The sequence below is a fragment of the Tamandua tetradactyla genome, chromosome 6, assembly GCF_023851605.1.
Source record: "Tamandua tetradactyla isolate mTamTet1 chromosome 6, mTamTet1.pri, whole genome shotgun sequence".
NCBI classification, from domain to species: Eukaryota; Metazoa; Chordata; class Mammalia; order Pilosa; family Myrmecophagidae; genus Tamandua; species Tamandua tetradactyla.
Genome location: NC_135332.1, coordinates 36477061 through 36494881, shown reverse-complemented (window position 1 = coordinate 36494881; position 17821 = coordinate 36477061). Strand labels below are relative to the sequence as shown.

The following is a 17821-nucleotide window of genomic DNA, read 5'->3' as shown; positions in this document are numbered from 1 at the left end:
TTTTTGGTTTTTATTTCTAGCTGGTCTAAGATACTGGAGACTAAAAGAAATATCAATATAATGATTCAGCAGTCCTACTCGTTTGTTAAACCCTATGTTCTCTGTATAACTCCACCATCACCTTTGATCTTTCTCCCACTCCTTAGGGGTATTTGGGCTATGCCCATCCTAACTTTTTCATGTTGGAAGGGGCTGTCAATAATATGGGGTAGGGAGATGGACCTAGCTGATGTTCTGGAGAGGTTAGCCTCTCTAGGTTTCAGGACTTATCTTGTCCAGGGACCCGTCTGGAGGTTGTAGGTTTATGGAAAGTTACCCTAGTGCATGGAACCTTTGTAGAATCTTATATGTTGCCCTAGGTGTTCTTTAGGATTGGCTGGAATGGTTTTGGTTGGGGTTTGGCAAGTTATGATAGGTAGCAATGTCTAATTGAAGCTTGCATAAGAGTGACCTCTGAACTCTATTTGAACTCTCTTAGCCACCAATACCTTATTTGTTATACTTCTTTTCCTCCTTTTGGTTAGGATGGCATTGTTGATCCCATGGTTCCAGGGCCAGACTCATTCTTGGGGGTCATCTCCCATGCTGCCAGGAGGACATTCACCCCTGGATGTCATGTCCCATGTTGGGGGGAGGGCAATGATTTCACCTGCAGAGTTGGGCTTAGGGAGAGTGAGACCACATCAGAGCAACAAAAGAGGTCCTCCAGAAGTAATTCTTAGGCATACCTATAGGTAGGCTAAGCTTCTCTGTTACATACAGAAGCTTCACAAGAGCAAGCCTCAATATCAAGGGCTTGGCCTATTGATCTTGGTGTACCTAATGTTTGACACAGTATTGGCGGTTTCCCCATACTTCTTTTTTAAAAATTACATACTTCTTTTTTAAAAATATAATCATACAATGCTGCCTCCCATCATACATTCTACATAATCATAAGATCTCCCACAAAGTTGTGACAATTGAATGAATTGTAATGAAGAGAACTATGCCTGACACATAGTAAGAGCGCAATAAATATTAGCTATTATTATCACTATAATTATGATGACAGTGATGGAGGATGGGTTATTTTGCACATTGTTGCTGAGAGTATATATTCATATAAAGTTATTTATAAACAATTTGACCTTATATTCATGCTAAAAGCCCTTAAAGTTTTAAAACATTTCGATCCAGCAGTCCCACCTGCAGAATTTATCCTATGGGAAAATTCAGTAAGTATATAAGAAGTATATACAAAGATGAACGGAGAATAAAATGTTGCCAACAAGCTACATGTTCAAAACTAGGAATACTTTAATAAGTTATGACCCATTTTTACAATGGAATATTAAGTATTATATTAAGTATTAAGTATTACTTAATATATTAATATAGTAAGTATTCCTTTGTAAAAAGATTGAGGCTGTATAAGTGGATTTATCCATAAGGTGATATGTTAATGGTACAATGTTAAGTGAAAAAAGAAAATTTCTTAATAACTATACAAAATGATCCCATGATGGTAAAAATATATATATAATACATAATGGAGGGTGGGCAAATGGTGGCTCAAGTGGCAGAATTCTTGCCTGCCATGCTGGAGACCCCAGTTCGATTCCTAGAGCCTGCCTGTGCCAAAAAATAAATAAATAAAATAAAATATATGTGGGAGACTTGGGTTCAATTCCTGGTCCATGCACTTCCCCCCACAAAAAAACAACCAAACAAACAAAAATTCAACAAATGGTGCTGCAACAACAGGATACTTGCATGGAAAAATAATGAAATGTGAACCCACTATACAGCATACAAATATATATATATATATATATATAGTATACATATGTATGTCCAGAAACACATGCACTAAGATATTAACAATATGCAACCCTGGGCAATTGTGAAAGTGTTCTTCTTTATACTTAGGTGTAGTTTCCAGTTTTTCTAAAATGAGTATCTGTTACTCATGTCCTTATTTAAAAGAGAAGGGCCTTTGGGGGAGCCTTTCATAATACAGCTGCCATGACAACGAACAGGTGTTAGGATACCTCTGCCTGGGAGCCAGAGGAGATGCAAGTGCTTCCACCCTCCAGGGATCCATAGGGCAAGCTTTTTCAGTCTCTACCACAGATTCAGCAGACTTGGGACTAATGTCCTGGCTTGACCCAGGAGACATTTTTGGATGTTGGTTGAAGAGCAAAAGAAGGAAATAGGTGAACAAAATTGGCCCATTTCATTGCAATCAACCAACCCCAAAAAGCTTCAATTCCCAAAGGAAGGATAAGAGTATGGAGGAAACAAGGAGAGCTACTCACCTTACCTCTTACTGGGACTTTTAGAGGTTTCTAGCAGCCTTATCTCAGTTGCCTTGTTTAAGAGTGGTCCAGAATCCAGGACCAATCTAGGTTTCCTCCAGCCATTTTGCCACAAAAAGGCAAATGCTTTCAGCATTCCTCTAGGCCTCAGCCTTGCATCTCCCAATTTCTCAAGGAAGAAAAGTATTGAACAATTACCTTAAATGGATCTCTCCTTTCTGAAACTTTTTCTAGGCTCCTATGGGTGAGTCCTCAGTGAGTTGAACTTCCCATTCACCCAAACCTCCAACCCACCCCAATGGAGAACCCTCTATTCCAGCCTTTCTTGATTTGCAGTTTCTCATATAAACATTGTTCTTTTTCAGCCTCTGAGAATTTTCACATACTCCAAGGCTCCTCTGAGTTGACCCTCTCAATGTAATCTTTCCCGACTTCTCTCCTTCTCCACCACTCTGGGTTAGGGACCCTGTTCTATGACATCCAGGCACCCTGTGCTTAACTCCTTAGGAACACTTTTCCACCATGTTATAATTATGTGTTCTCATGTCTCTTCCCTACCTCTAATGTAGTTCCTTGAAGACAGTGGGCTTTGAATTCTTAGTGTCCGGACAGTGTAGGTAGGTACTCAATACATCTCTCAATTAAATAAGTGAATGAATACATTCTTCAATCAATGTTTAAATTGGTTGCAAATTATCATCTTGAAAAATGCGAACAATTCTGGGAATATTGAAATAGCTATCAATTTTTCTCACTTTAGTGAATTCATTCTACTGGATTGCTTTCCATTTAATGCTAAAGTAAGGGGGAGGGAATTGAAATTTTGACTTGGAGATAACGATAGAGAAAAGTACACCTGGGCAGAATAACAGGATTGAGGGTTTGAAACCCCAGCCCTATGTTTCTGAGAGTGTGGCCCAGGACAAACCTTATCACAGTTACTGGAGTATTCATTAAAAATGCAGCTTCCAGAGGGTGTGAGGGTGGTTCAGTGGTAGAATTCTTACCTGGCCCACGCACTTCCCAAAACAAACAAATGAAAAACCAAACCAAACAAAAAAAGTCAATGAATGGTGCTGCAATAAGGTGATACATGGAAAAAGAATGAAATGTGACCCCTGCTACACGGCATACAAAAAAAAAAAAAAAATGCAGCTTCCAGGATCTTAACCTAGAGGTACTCCAGAGTCTATAAACATGGGCATTTGGATCTCCATTTTAGTAAGGTCCCCCAGCCAATTCTGACCAGAGGGCCTATAAAGGCCTAAAGTCATTAGACATTTTGGGTCATGAGAAGAGATTTAGATGAAAGTAGGAATATGAAGAGATGGACAGAGAAACCTGCCAAGACACACCACATCTGTTCTAAAATTTATCTAAGACTACAACTAAAGAAAGGTCTTGCTCTTCCTTTTCTTCATCCTAATTCTTCACCCTATACCATATGGGAAATTAGTATTATTCTACTCTGGGGATTTAACATTATGTATAAAATAGGAGAATGGATAAGATTGTGGAATTGAGAGCCATATTGACAGGTTCAAACTCCAGCTTTTCTATTTGATGTGTGGCCTTGGGCAGTTATTTAACCTCTCTGTGCCTCAGTTTCCTCATATGTAAAATGGGGATAATATTCTCCTACTCTCTAGGGTTTTGGGGATTAAATGAACTATTATATGTAAAGTACATGATACATATATATCAAGTATAAATGGTATATATACTTTACATATAGTAAAGTATAACAAGTACTATATGTATTAGAAATTAACATTATTCTATAAATTATAGATAGTAGGTAATTGTGCCCTTAGATATACCAATCATGGAATACGCTATGTCTTTGGAAGATGATTTTTAATATATTTTTTTATTTTTCCTTTTTAAAATTTTTATTATGAACATTCTCAAATATACTCAAAAGTAGAGAAAACAGTAGTAGATGACATTGCCATAATATTATCACCCAGATGAATAATTATCAGGATTTTGCCATATTTGCCTAATTTATCCTTTTACATTTGTTTCATTGCTGGAATACTTTAAAACAAATTCCATATATCATGTCTTCTTTTTTTTTTTTTTTTTACATTGGCAGGCACTGGGAAACGAACCCGGCTCTCTAGCATGTCAAACAAGAATTCTGCCACTGAGCCACCATCACACCACCCATATCATGTCTTTTTAACCCTACATTTCAGTATGCATCTCTAAAATTATGGAAACTTTCTTACATTACATCAGTGTCCTTACTATGTCTACCAGTTAACAATGGTTCCTTGGTATCATCTAAGACCCAGACAATGTCATGTAACCAAAAAGTTTAAATCAGAATCCAAACAAAATTCTTTTAATCTATAACAGTACCTCTTTCCTTTTTTATTCCATAGACTTAGTGAAGGAAACAGGTCCATTGTCTTTAAGAATGTACCACATTCTTAGGATGACAGTACATTTTTTACACTGTACAGTCCTGTTTTATGCCTTTATTTGCAGCATAATTTTTAATAGCATCCCTTTCACTCTTGGTAATCCTATCCATTTTGGGTGTATCTGTTGGTTCCATTGTTGCTTTAATTTTTTCTTCTATATGCCATATTTACTGTACCTAGGAGTTAATTAGAGGCTTGATTCAGTTCATTTTGGGGGGCAAGATGCATCATAGATAACTCTGTTTGCTGCTTGTTGCATCATGTCAGGAGGTACACAATGTCTGACTGTCCATTTTAGTGATACTCAAATTGATGAGTGGATTTAGGTGTTTTCGGCATGATCACACTATTATAAAGTTTTAAATCAGCCTTTCATTTCTTAGTTTCATCCATTAATGACTGCTACCTGAATATTGTCCTAAATATGATAGATACATAGTCCAAAATAGCTCTATCATTCCTTTCACATTTATTAACTGGAATTATTTTGTGAAGAAGAACTTTCTATCTTCAATTAAGGCTTGGGTACTCTCCTGTGTGGTTTATACAGAAAGGACAAATAAATATTTAACTCTTTCCTTGTAATTATCAATTTTCAGAGTATAGAGTTGAAACCCAGTTACTTTCCCATGGTGTCTAGTTCATTTTTGCTTTTTTTTTTTTTTTTTGTCTTGGGGGACATTTCTATTTTTCTTCCTTTCTTTTTTTAAAGTGGTATCATTGTAGATTCATGAATATGTTCAAAATTTAAATAAATTTATAAAACAAATCTTCATTAATTAGGAATAGTCTCTATGGTTTTAAAAAAAAAGCCTAGTATTATAGAATAGGAAATGTAAAATGAGAGAATCAATGTTTAGTTTAGATATTCAAAGATGGAAGAGATCACTCAGGCTTGAATTGATCAAGAAAGTTTAGAATTAGTAATTTCTGTGAGTTTTGCTGGCTTGGCCACTAGACTAAGAGTTGGCAAAAATGACCCTGGCCTTGCCACTTCCTATGCTAACTTGAGCAACTCATGTTAATTCACTGAGCCTCAGACTCTATTAAAAAAATAAAGAAAACAGCATTTGTCTTGCCTACCATTACATTTGATATGACAACCAAGAGATTATGTATGTTAAAACATTTTGAAAGCTCTACTTATTATACAAATATAAGGTGATATTAGACTACTTTTTGTTAAGAAGCAATAAACCACAGTGTCAAGCAAATACACTTTGAAGCTATCGCCATAAGAGCGATACTACCTTATAATGTCCAAATGTCTCCTCTAAAGGAAAAAGGAATCAGAATACTAATTTTCCATACAAATGCCTCTATCAGTAGATTCATTTTTCCCCATAGAGTCCTTATTTGCCTCATCAACAATGTACCAATGACAGATACAAAGGCTAAATAACTGGCTGGCTTAATTCATTAATTAATTCATTCATTTGTTTAACACACATTTATAGAATACCCATTATATGTGATACACCATGCCAGGTGCTACCAGAGACACAAAAGTGAATCAAGCAAAATGTCCTCATGCAAATTGCAGGCTATTAAGAAGAAAAAGCCATAATTTAAAAAGAAAACCTACAGTATAGTGCAGTGATTGAAAGAAATCACGTGCCATGAAGGTTCAGAATAGGGATGAGTTTCAATGGGAGATTCCAAACAGCCTCTTGGAAGACATGGCATTGAAGCTAGATTGAAGAAGGGAGTGGATTTGGATCTGTGAGGTTGGGATGGGTGGGGCAGGATGGAACTTCGTGGGGGGTGGGGAGAGTGATGTGGGTATGGTTCGAAAAATAAAATACTTGAAGGGAAGAAGTAGGGAGGAAGTTTGGGCATGTGTTCTTTGTGGCAGTGAATTCTCTCTTTTACCTCTAACTTCTTTCTCTACTATTTTAGAAAGGAGGTTAAGACTCGTCAAATACTGGAATGGTAGAAAGGCTTCCTTCAGCTAGCTCACCAGCTTCAACTGATTGGATAGCAGATGATCTTAGCTAGAGGATTAGCTCAGAAGAGGGGGCTATTGTCAAATACCCACTTAATAAGTTACAATCTTATTATGATTATGAAGCTCTCCAACTCTAAAACTCTATGATCTCAGAAGTCAAATTTTGTCTGAAAGTGTTTTTGATATTTTAATTATAAACTTTTCTTAGCTGCAGGACCTATGCCCATGCTTCTTAATAAAAAAATACAGAACTTAATTTAGCCTTTTTGATGATTCAGAATCATGCTTAAAAGCAGAAGGGTTCATATTGTGCTGTATCACAGCATTGCTAGGATTCATGGAGACACAGAGACTGTCCCTAAACCGGTGGCTCCAGATTATTCTAATTGTTATAGAGTAATTTTTTTATTTTTGTGGTTTCTCTTTTGCTTTGTTGTTGGACATTCAGCTCTCAGTTGTTGATGCTAGCAGCGTATCTACCTATCACATGTCATTTTTGCTCTATCCATTTGCTGTTTCTATTCTTCTTCAGGCATGGAAGTCAGATAGCCAAATTCTAATAGAATTACATGTAAACTAAGAGTAAATGAGCTCTGAGTAAAGGGTGTAGGAGGATTGCCTAGGTGTAAAGTATCTTGAGGCTTAGTGCCATTTAATTTGGCTGTTAATTAATTAAAGGTGTTTGTGTATGTGTGCATGTTTGTGTGTACATGTTCGTGTATGTGTTATGTGTTAGGGTACACGTATATGCGTGACAGAGAGAGAATGTATGTGTGTATGCATGTGTGCATGTAACTGTGCCTACCCTTCTGGTTCTTTATCATAGGAATATGTGACAGCTAAATTCAAGGTTAGTAAAATGTGATAATTTATAATTTGCCTAGAGAAATGCAGAAGCATAGAAAAATCTAAGATAAGAAATTTTGTAACATTGCATGTAAGAGATAATCATGGTTGCCCCGATGCTGTATAAATTCTATGATAATTATAATGCAGTGTAAGGAAGAACCAATAATCTAGGAGAAACATCAGTTACATGATTAGACCAAGTTCTTCTGGGGAAATTGGAAGAAAATGATGATTAAACTTGAGGTTTCCTGATCCCCAAACCAGAGTTCTTTCTACTACTAAGAAATGCTACCCACGTAATAATCGTTATTAGAAAGCAAAAGAAATCCTGCATACCTGCACTTCTGCGCCACGCTGGAATGGCATTTAATCAAAAGGAATGTGGATTTAGAGTAAATCAGGGCATCCCCCAAATCTACCAGTGAGTGTGTTAAATAGAATCACCTGGAGAGCTTGTTAAAACTGTAGATGCCTAGACTCTGTAGTAGGTTGAATTATGTACCTCTGCAAACACATGTAATTAATCTTAATCCATATTTCTGTGGTTGTGAACCCATTACAAATAGGATCTTTTGAAGATGTTATCAGTTAAGGTGTGGATGATGGAAGCAGGTAGGCCTTAACCTGGATTACTGGAGGCTTTATAAAATGAATCTGGAAGTCACAGAAGCCAGAAAGGAGAGAACATTGCCATATGATGTGAGGCAGAAATGGAACCCCAAGGATTGAACGTTTTCAGGAAGAAAGCAAACAGTCAAAATCTTGATTTAGGACTTCTTCTAGCCTCAAAACCATGAGCCAATAAATGTTTGTTGTTTAAGCCAAACATGTTTGTGGTATTTGTGATAGCATAACTCAGGCCACTTACCAAAGAACTACTTTAACGGATTTGGGATTAGGATCAGAAATTTGGGAGAGTCTAATTATTTAGGCATTCACCTCCATTATACTTAAAATACCCATTATTCTACCCACGTTTGATTTTATGAGAAACCCAAATTGCTTTTGTGTTCCCAACCATTTAGTGTTCAGGCCTGGGGCTTTAGAAGGGTCAGATGTCATTGCTTTTTCTCAGAGCCTGCCCTTCCCACCTCTGCCTTTCCCGTTCCGTTCTCTGTGTACTTGGCCTGTCACCCACGTCTGTGCCTAAATAACAGGGTATGTAGCACGCCTGCGACCCTACCTGGTTTATTTCTGTTCTGCTCATGGTGCTCAACTGGAAGTAGTCTCAGGTTACTACAGGGCATTCTAACTAACCTGGCCCTGCCTCCTTGGGAGGGTTGAGGCTCTTTTCAGCAATGATGATTTTTCTGAAAATGGGGGCAAATAACTGAAGATAATGTTAATAGTAAAAAGAAGATGGTGCTCCAGCTAGGAAATAAAAATGCTCTGCGTAGTTGAAAGCACACCTGCCATATTCTTCAACAGCAGCAAGAGCTGTCATCCATGAGGTCCTTACTGAGAGTAGACCACATGCTTTGTCTGCCAATTGCTTTGCATGCATCTTCTCATTTTTAGTACTCGCAATGCCCTAGGATGAAAATGTTATTATCCCTATATTATACATATGTGAAACTAGGCTGAGAAGTAAATTGACCATGTTTGGATAGCTAGAAAGAAGCAATGCTGGATTCAAAGCCAGCATAGCAGATGCAAAGTCTGATTCCCAGCCACTTGGCTCCATTGGCATATAACCAGATCTGAATTAAGAAATTCAGAATTACGAGGATCCTCATGCCTGCCTTGTGGGCTTAAACAGTGCTATCGGAGAAGCACCCTATATCTTGTAGGCACTATGGGGATGCTGAATCCAGTAGGAGCTCTAATAAGCAACTTCTCTCATGCACCAAAAAAAGCAAGAAATCCTGCCCTCTGAAGTCAGTGTTAGAATCTGCAAAGAACTTAATGCCTGGGAGAAACTTGAGGTTCCTGCTATCCCTGTGGGGAGAGAAAAGACCCAGCTCCCCGGGGGAGATGGAACACTATGGCACTCAAAAGAAGTCAGAGGGCAGGAGGTTGCCCAAAGGAGTATAGGACCTGTGGACTCCCTGCTAGTGCAAAAGGTTCCATTCCCCTTCCTCAGATGCAAAATTAGGTGGCAGCATATTGGATCTGGTTTGGAAATAGCATTCTCACCAAGGAACTCCCAAAATGGCTAAGGAATTCCACAGATATACCTCACAGGACACTGCAAAAGGGTAAATGCTACAGGCTTGGACTTCCACAACCAACCCCATTTCAAAGAGAGCAGCTCCACTTCAGTGTGTTTGATATATTGGGCTTCCTTGTAAGAATTCATCTGAAGAAGGAATTTGATATCAAGGAGCATGCTTGAAAATGACGGTTTTTATCCTTCTGGATAGTGGGGGATCTGAGGCCTCGTCTCTGAAGCTGAAGAAAATCTGAGGAATACACCCTCCTCCCTTAATTTTCCCACTGGTTGGTTTCTTTCTTAGCTCTTCACTAAGATAGGAAAAGAACAAATGCATCAGATACCCTTGATGGAAAAACTGAGCACTTCTATGAGAAAAGGGATACTTCTTCAATTAAGCTTGATACCTCAGGTCACATAGGGACGGAGAGAGGCTACCACCTGGGTCCCTACACAACACTGAGGTGTGAGCTACCCCAGCAAATTCTACAACTACTGATCATTGTCCTAGCGCCTATTGTATACAAATATACAAAGAAAGACTGAATTCTATTGGGGAAATACAAAAGAAGAATATGAAATTATGATAATTGCTTCCTGGGTAAAATACAACTAAATGTCTACCTGTTGAACACTTTTCACTCATACCCCCCTCTTCTTTGCTGGCAGGGCTTCATCTTCCATTGTTGATACTGAAAATATTGGAATTCATTTTCTCAGCTATCTTCCTTGTAGTTAGGATATGGGAATATGATCTATTCCTCCAGGGAACTTCTGAGAAAGGCTTTCCTCTCTTAAAAAAAAAAAAAAAAGAGAATTATTTGTGAAAATACCTCTCTCCTTTATTGCTTACCAGGCACTTTACAAAGATTATCCCCTTTATTCCTCATGAAGTTGCTAACCCAATAAGGTCATTAATAGTGTAGTCCCAATGTTAGAGAGATTAAATGCATGACCAAATTCATATCTAGTAAATGGTTGTGCCAAATTTGAACCCAGGTTTTTATGACACCTGAGCCCTTAAACACATTATGATAGTGCCTTCCAGAAAAGGCACGAATTTAGAAATAAAAATTGGTTGGAAAAGATACTGGAGTAGCAGAGAGAATCCAAAGAAATAATGGTAAATCCTTAAAGGCACAAAGGTTGTTTCAAAAATTCGCGTGTTGGCCCAGCAGGAAAACCAGGTTGCAGTAGAGACAAGTATACTCAATCTGCATTTCTCAAACTCAAAACTCAAAACTTAAGGCTCCCAGCACCCTGCAGGTTTGGTATATTGATCCTCATTCCACTAGTGATGGAAATGAATGGCCCAAAGTCCCACAGCCCTAAAGAAAAGCAAGCATTCAAACCTCCAGCTTCTGACAAGCCCCACTGTTCTTTGCATCTCCCTACAGCTGCCTGCGGTGACTTATTCCCACAGGAAACCATCTTTGGGGACATTTCATTATCTCAGGATGTGAGCAGTTATTAGAAGGAACATTGTGTAAGTACAGCTTTTGCCTCATGTTTTGCACTTCTATTTGTCCTCGCCTCTCTGAGGGATCGAGAGTAGGTTTTGGTTTAAGACTATCTTTAAAGACTTCATTGGTTGGTGTTACCAATTGCAGGTTTTATATGTGCTATCTCAGAACATCCACTGGAACTCCCCGATGGCCTCATTTCCCCCTTCTGTAACTCTGCATTCCACTGCAGTAGAGCTAATAATTGCAACTAATTTACTTACGAATTGTCTTGAGATAAGAACAAAAGCACTTACTTTGAGTAAGCCAGGGTTGGACTTCAGCAGAGAAACTTACCCCTGAAGAGGAGAACTCCAGCCTTTGACTTTCAGCCCTTGGCCCCTCTGTTGTCATCAAAGTTGTGATCTTGAGGCTGTTGCGTTTCTGCTGAGCACACCCATGAGTGCTTCCTCTACCACCCAGTAGAATTATATTAGTGAGAGCCCCCTCTTCCCACACATGCTGTGGATGAAAAGGAGCATTATTGCCATGGGTCAATCACTGCACATTGTCTGAGGGGAGTTCTAGAATGAAGAAAATGGAAGGTGACAAATGCAAGCCATGGGTTCTAAGACTGGAATCTCTAAGAGAGAAGGAACATTGTGTAGTGAATTGCCTTTATTTATCATTTAGCTCACCCACCCAGAATGAGATTATTTGTGACTGCTTTTGTACTACTTCTATCACGAACCCCTGTTTGATAATTTCTCCTCCACATGCTGCCCTTAAACTCCCCTTCCAACCTGAGTCCCCACTACTCCTCTATTTGAAACCTCCACTCCATAGTATGTTTGGCACTTTCTGTCTTTGTTTCTCCTTACTTCTCTTTCCACCAGAATCCCATCATAGTCTTCAGATGAAGGGGCATCTGGCCTCTTTCCCAGTAGTTCCAAACAGTACAGGGGACCAGCTGTATCAAAACCAACTGGGGTGTTTATTATAGATTCCTGAGCTCTACATCTAGATGATTCTAATGTACAGCTAAGCTTAGGAACCTCTTATAGCCCAAACTCACTCACCCAGTGCCAGACTCTCCTCTGTAGCATCCAAAGATATGGAAATCCAGCCTCTATTTAAAGCTCATTATGGTCTGGAAACCAACACCTGATTGAATAATTCAATTCCATTTTCAAACAATGCTGGTTGTCAAAAATTGCTTCCATGTGTTGAGGCAATATCGTCTTTTCTGAAAATCCCACAACTTGACCTAATACCATCATATGAATCTACCCAAAATAGTCCTAGCTCTTTCCAGCAACAATTGTTCAGCTATCTAAAATTAGATATCATCCCCCATTCACAACCCCTACACCTAAGTTTTCAAATTTTCTGGTTAAACAATTCTAATTTCATCAAATGTAAATGATCATCATCATAATCCTTATAACTCCACGAGATAGGCACAAAATTATTTCCTTTATATGGAGTAGAAAGCTTAGGCTATGGGAAGTTAAGGAACTTGCCCTAAGGTCACATAGTAAGGGGCACAGCCTGAATCTGATATAATTCTCTGACTCCACTCTACTACTGCCAGCAATTTGTTCATTCTTCTTTGGAAAATCTCCGATTTTAATGCTTCTATTTAAGTATGATATCCAGAATAGAATCCAATGCTTGTGATGTTGTCTGCCCAGCAGAATACAGGGTTCTCTTACTGCCCACTGCCCATTTTATGTAAATGTAGCCCAAGATGTCCTCGGTATTTCCTGGCAACCCCATCACATGGCTTAAATGATAGTAAACTTCCTATACATTAAAACTCCTATTTTCACATGGCCTGCTATGAAGTCAGGTATTGCTTCTATTTTACTAATTGCCCATCATGTGCATAGCACTGAACTATGAACATGGATATGGGAATGGATTCAATGTTGGTTAAGCTTCTCAAAGAAGTCAATGGAAAGAAAGGGTAGGGGAAGCTCTGAGTGAAAGAGATTATGGAACTAGTTCTCAATCATATCCTTGGCATTATAAAATTGTCAGGTGCGGAGATCTTGGGGAGGCTCAATCCTTTTCCAACTTTGTGTGGATGTTACTTTGTGTCTATGTAATCCTTGTACCTGGAGGCGACAGAAGAGCAGTTCAGGGGGCTTAAAGCTATACCTTATATTTCTTATCCTGTACCTGTACATTTAATTTATTTTAAACTTGAGTTGTGGATTTCCCTTCTATTTGTATTCAGTTGTATCTAATGTATTTATCTTGTGAATTTAGAAGAACCTACCTTGAGAAGTTGGTTTTTTGTTTTAACCTGATTCAGCCGTACAATGTCTTGGTCTAGACTTCCACTTCTAAACCTACCACGAATGGAGTAACAACGCCTTTTACATCACTGAGAAAAATGTTGACTGGGATGGTCCTGGATAGGTAGCACTGTGATAAGAGATAGAAGCTCAGGCTGGGAAAGGTCTATGTCGGACTTGTGCATCACTGAATCCCTAGCACATACCACAGAACTCGATATACAGTCAAAATGCATTAGGTCTTGTGTAAATCAATCAATTAAGGTCCTTTTCCAGTTTCAAACATAGAACATGAGAATGTCCAAGCTGGAAAGGGCCTTAAAGAGTAAGTTAACTCAACATCTTCTGTTCATATAGTCAGAATATGAAGCCCAAACAGAAGAAACTACTTATCTCAAGTCACCTACTTTGTGAAAGAAAAAAAAGTGGCCCTGGGCCTGTTATTTTGTAGTGCAGAGCACATTCCAATGGACTTACTAATCAATACTCTCCTATCATATTTAACTACTCCCATAACTTTATGATTATCCTGTGGAAACCCCAGTTAAGCCAGAAGAAATACCTTTTTCTTCTGACTCAGAAGCCAAATGCTCTTGGGTGAATAAAGATAAATCCCAATCTCCTTAGGTACTAAATTTGTCCTAAGACAAAGACCCCTTTAACAGGATGTTCCAGAAAATAGGTTTTCGTGGGGATGAGGGGAGGAGGCTTCCATCATTTCTCAAACACAGGCAGAGCAATTCCCCTCCAAAGGAGCTCCATAGGGAACTAGACCCCATCTGAGGTCCCTGACCCCATAGATGTGAACATTCTATCCTTAATCTAACCCATTGTGAATTCTGCTGTCTAAACCACAACAAATATTAAATGCTACTAATTGTGGAGTGCCTTCTAAGAGCTAGGCATCATACAGGGTTTTTGCATTCTTATTTCAAATTCCCAGAACAACCTCACATGCTAGCTATTATTAGCTCTTTTTCTGGATGAGGAAATAATCCAGAGAAGTTAACAGTTCCAAGTGAATAAATGGAGAAGGCAATATCCAAACTCAAGTCTATTCATTTAAATCCAAGGTTCAATCCAAGTCCATACCCTTCCCAAAATACCAGAATACTTTCTCCAAAAGTGTCTTAAATTATTCCAAGCTTGATCTCAACTAGTCCTCAAGCAAGCTAGTCCCAACCGAGAAAAACATCAATTTGGCTACCACACATATCTGCAGCCTGTCCCATCTGCTACTCTAGACCAATCTCCCAATGGATTCCTAATGTAGCCTACATTTCAGCCTTCCTTTGCAAGAACTCTCTGCCCCACATTATTCTATTAACTGACCACATTACAGAATTAAAAACAGTATGAAAAAAAAGGAAAGCAATATGACTTTCAGGATACATTTAACTCATTCAATACTGTCACTGAAGGGTCTTGGGCTTTGTTTTTTGATGTTTTTGTTTTTTGTCTCAATACAGAAATGAAGACCATAAAAATAAACAAACTATATTTTTCTGGATATACATAGAAATGTATTTGTTTTCTGTTTTTAAATGCACACTATGACTTTTAAGTAATTGAATAATTTCCTTTTTTGTTTCTTAATATATAATTTATATGGAGTAAAATGCACCCTTGAAAAGTACACAGTTTTATAATTTAAAAAACTCATACAGTTACCTAACAATCACAACAATCAAAATAGAGTGTTTCCATCATTCCAAAAAGTTCTTCTGTCCTTTTGTAGTCAGTCCTCTTCTCCCAGCCCCAGGCCCTAGAAACCACTGATCTAATTTCTGTTCCTATAGTTCTACTCTTTCCAGAATATCATATAAATGAAATCACACAGGATGCAGCCTTTTGAACCTGGATTTTTTTCCACTTAGCATAAAGCTTTGAGATTTATCCATGTTGTTGCATGGAAAATCATTTCTTTTTTGTTGTTGACAATGGCTTATAACAACACATTTATTATCTTAATCCTGGAAATCAGAAGTCCCAAATGGGTCTCACTGAGCTAAAGTCAAGTGTCAGCTGGGCTGTGTCCTTTGCGGAGGCCATAGGGGAGAATCTGTTCCTTGCCTTTCCTGGTTTCTAGAGGCTGCCTCCATTTCTTGGTTCCTGGTCCCCTTCTATCTTCAAAACCAGCAAGGGCTGGTCTTTCTCACATGCTTCACTCTGATTCTGTCTCTCCTGCCTCCCTCTTACATTAGACCCACCTGAATAATCCAGGATAGTCTCCCCTTTAAGGGTTAGCAAACTTAATTCCATTTGTTACCTTAGTTCCTTAACATAGTCACAGGTTCTGGGGACAGATGTGAACATCTTTGAGGGGCCTTTATTCTATCTAATATCTTAATTCTATCTAATGGCATTTATCTATGCCATTATTTTTAACTGTTTTTTTAAACAAAGTTTTATTAGAATGGTTGTAGATTTACAGAAAAGAAGAAGTAAAAAGTACAGTGTTCCCATATAACCCCCCATACACACACACAGTTTTCCCTATTATTAACATTTTGCCTTAAAGGTACCTTTATTACAACTGATGAAATATTATTATTATTATTATTTTATTATTATTATTAACTATAGACCATTGTTTACCTTAGGGTTCATTCTTTGTGCTGTACAGATCTATTCTGGTAACATATATACAACCTAAAAATAATAATTTGAAGTATACCATTAGGTGGTGTTAAATACATTGAGAATCATTTCTTTTGTATTAAGTGTTTTGAAAGCATATGAGAGAGAGAAAAGAATAGAGAAACGAGAAATAGGAGCAAGACAAGGGTTTTGAAGAGATGGGTGATGGTTGAGTCAAGAATCAGATGTATGAGAAATTGAACACACTCAAAATATGGTACAAAATATTTTTTGATTTTTCAAAAGTCTGATCTAGGCAAATCTCTCCCTTCTCTTTCTCCTTGCCTTTGGATCAGAGCTGAGATAATCATACTTCTCAGTTTCCAAATTCCTTAATCTGTGTGAGCTTTAGTTCTGCTTAATTTTGTATTTTCCCCACTTATTCTCTACTCCACTGCCATTCTCCTCCCCTCAGACTCTTGCTCTCCTGTGTTCATTGCATGTGCTTAGGTGTATATGGATCCTTAAAGCCTAAAGCCTATCTGATGCTGATTTGTGAATTGATGTGTTTTTAATTCACATAAATGGTATTGTAGTATAGAGCCTTTCTGTTTCTTTTCACGTGGCACTATGCTTTTAAGATCTCTCCACAATGAGCTGATGTATAGTGCTTTGTAAACTGTAAATATTTAATACTGCCACTTCTAGTAATTATAATAATGAGAATAAGAATTTATTTTAAAAACACGTTTAAGCATCTACTATATTCTAGGCACTTCGCTCAGCCCTAGGCATAGAGAAATGATTTTAAAAGACATACTTCTTTATAGAGAAATATACTATCTTAGTATGCCAGATTTATATGATAAATACCATATTACAGGCTAGTTTAAACAATGGAAATCTACTGGCTCATGGTTTGTGTCTAACAGAAGTTAAACTCTAGGCAGCAGCAAGGTGATGCTTTCTCCCCAAGTCTGAACATTCTGGTGCTGGCTGCTGGCAATCCTTGGGGTTCCTTGGCTTGTATTCCTGCCTTACATTACATGATGTCCTATCCTTTCTCTTCCAGGTTCTGTTAACTTCCGGCTCCTGGTTTCCAGCTCCTGGCTCCTCCCTGTGGCTCTCTCTCACTCTGGCTTCTGTTTCTCTCCCTTCACAGGAGTAAGACCGAGCCTCCTTCAGTTTGGTCACAACTAAAATAACATCTTCAAGCGATCCTGTTTACAAAGGGTTCACACCCACGGGAAGGCGGATTTGGATTAAGAACATGTGTAAACTGGCATATGTAATTCAATCTACCATAAGTACACAAATAATTGCATAACTAATAATATAAATACTGCTGTAGTGAACCTAAAACATTAAAGAACTGTATGATATGAGAAGTTCTAACAGGATGACCTGATCTCATCTTGAGTTAGAGACCTTCTCTTAGGAAAGGACATTTAAAACCAACTCTTTGTCCTTTCAGCTGGACTCATAGAAACCCCACATAAACCACATATATTGAACATATACCAGATGGGTTTTGTGTTTTTTTCAGAAGGATAAGTTTGAACAGAAGAATCTAAGACTGAGATGCAGAAAATTGGGCTCAGTGACCGCTTTGGAGAGATGAGTCAAACCCAGGTGATCTGGAGATAAGTTAGAGCTACACATATAATTTAAAACTGAATCATCAATAGTATGAATCAGTTTTTTTTTCATTCTGTGCAAGTGGATGTCATCAGCAGCTACACCAGCATCATCAGAAGCTCACTGGGCATCGTCTGTGGGTCCATTTGTTCTGTTAGGTGAAGGCGTAATTGGAGA

At 38.2% G+C, this 17821-nt stretch overlaps 1 long non-coding RNA gene across 2 annotated transcripts in view; it reads right to left on the bottom strand.

Moving 5' to 3' along the window:
• Positions 1-11712, bottom strand: part of LOC143685956 (uncharacterized) — a 65297-nt gene extending 53585 nt beyond the window's left edge. For both annotated transcript variants that reach the window (XR_013176821.1, XR_013176822.1), the window contains exons 1-2: positions 11481-11712; positions 10306-10474 (exon numbers count right to left, since the gene is read on the bottom strand). This is a non-coding gene — a long non-coding RNA (uncharacterized LOC143685956). The remainder of the gene's footprint in view (positions 1-10305; positions 10475-11480) is intronic.
• Between the last annotated feature and the right edge of the window lie 6109 nt (positions 11713-17821).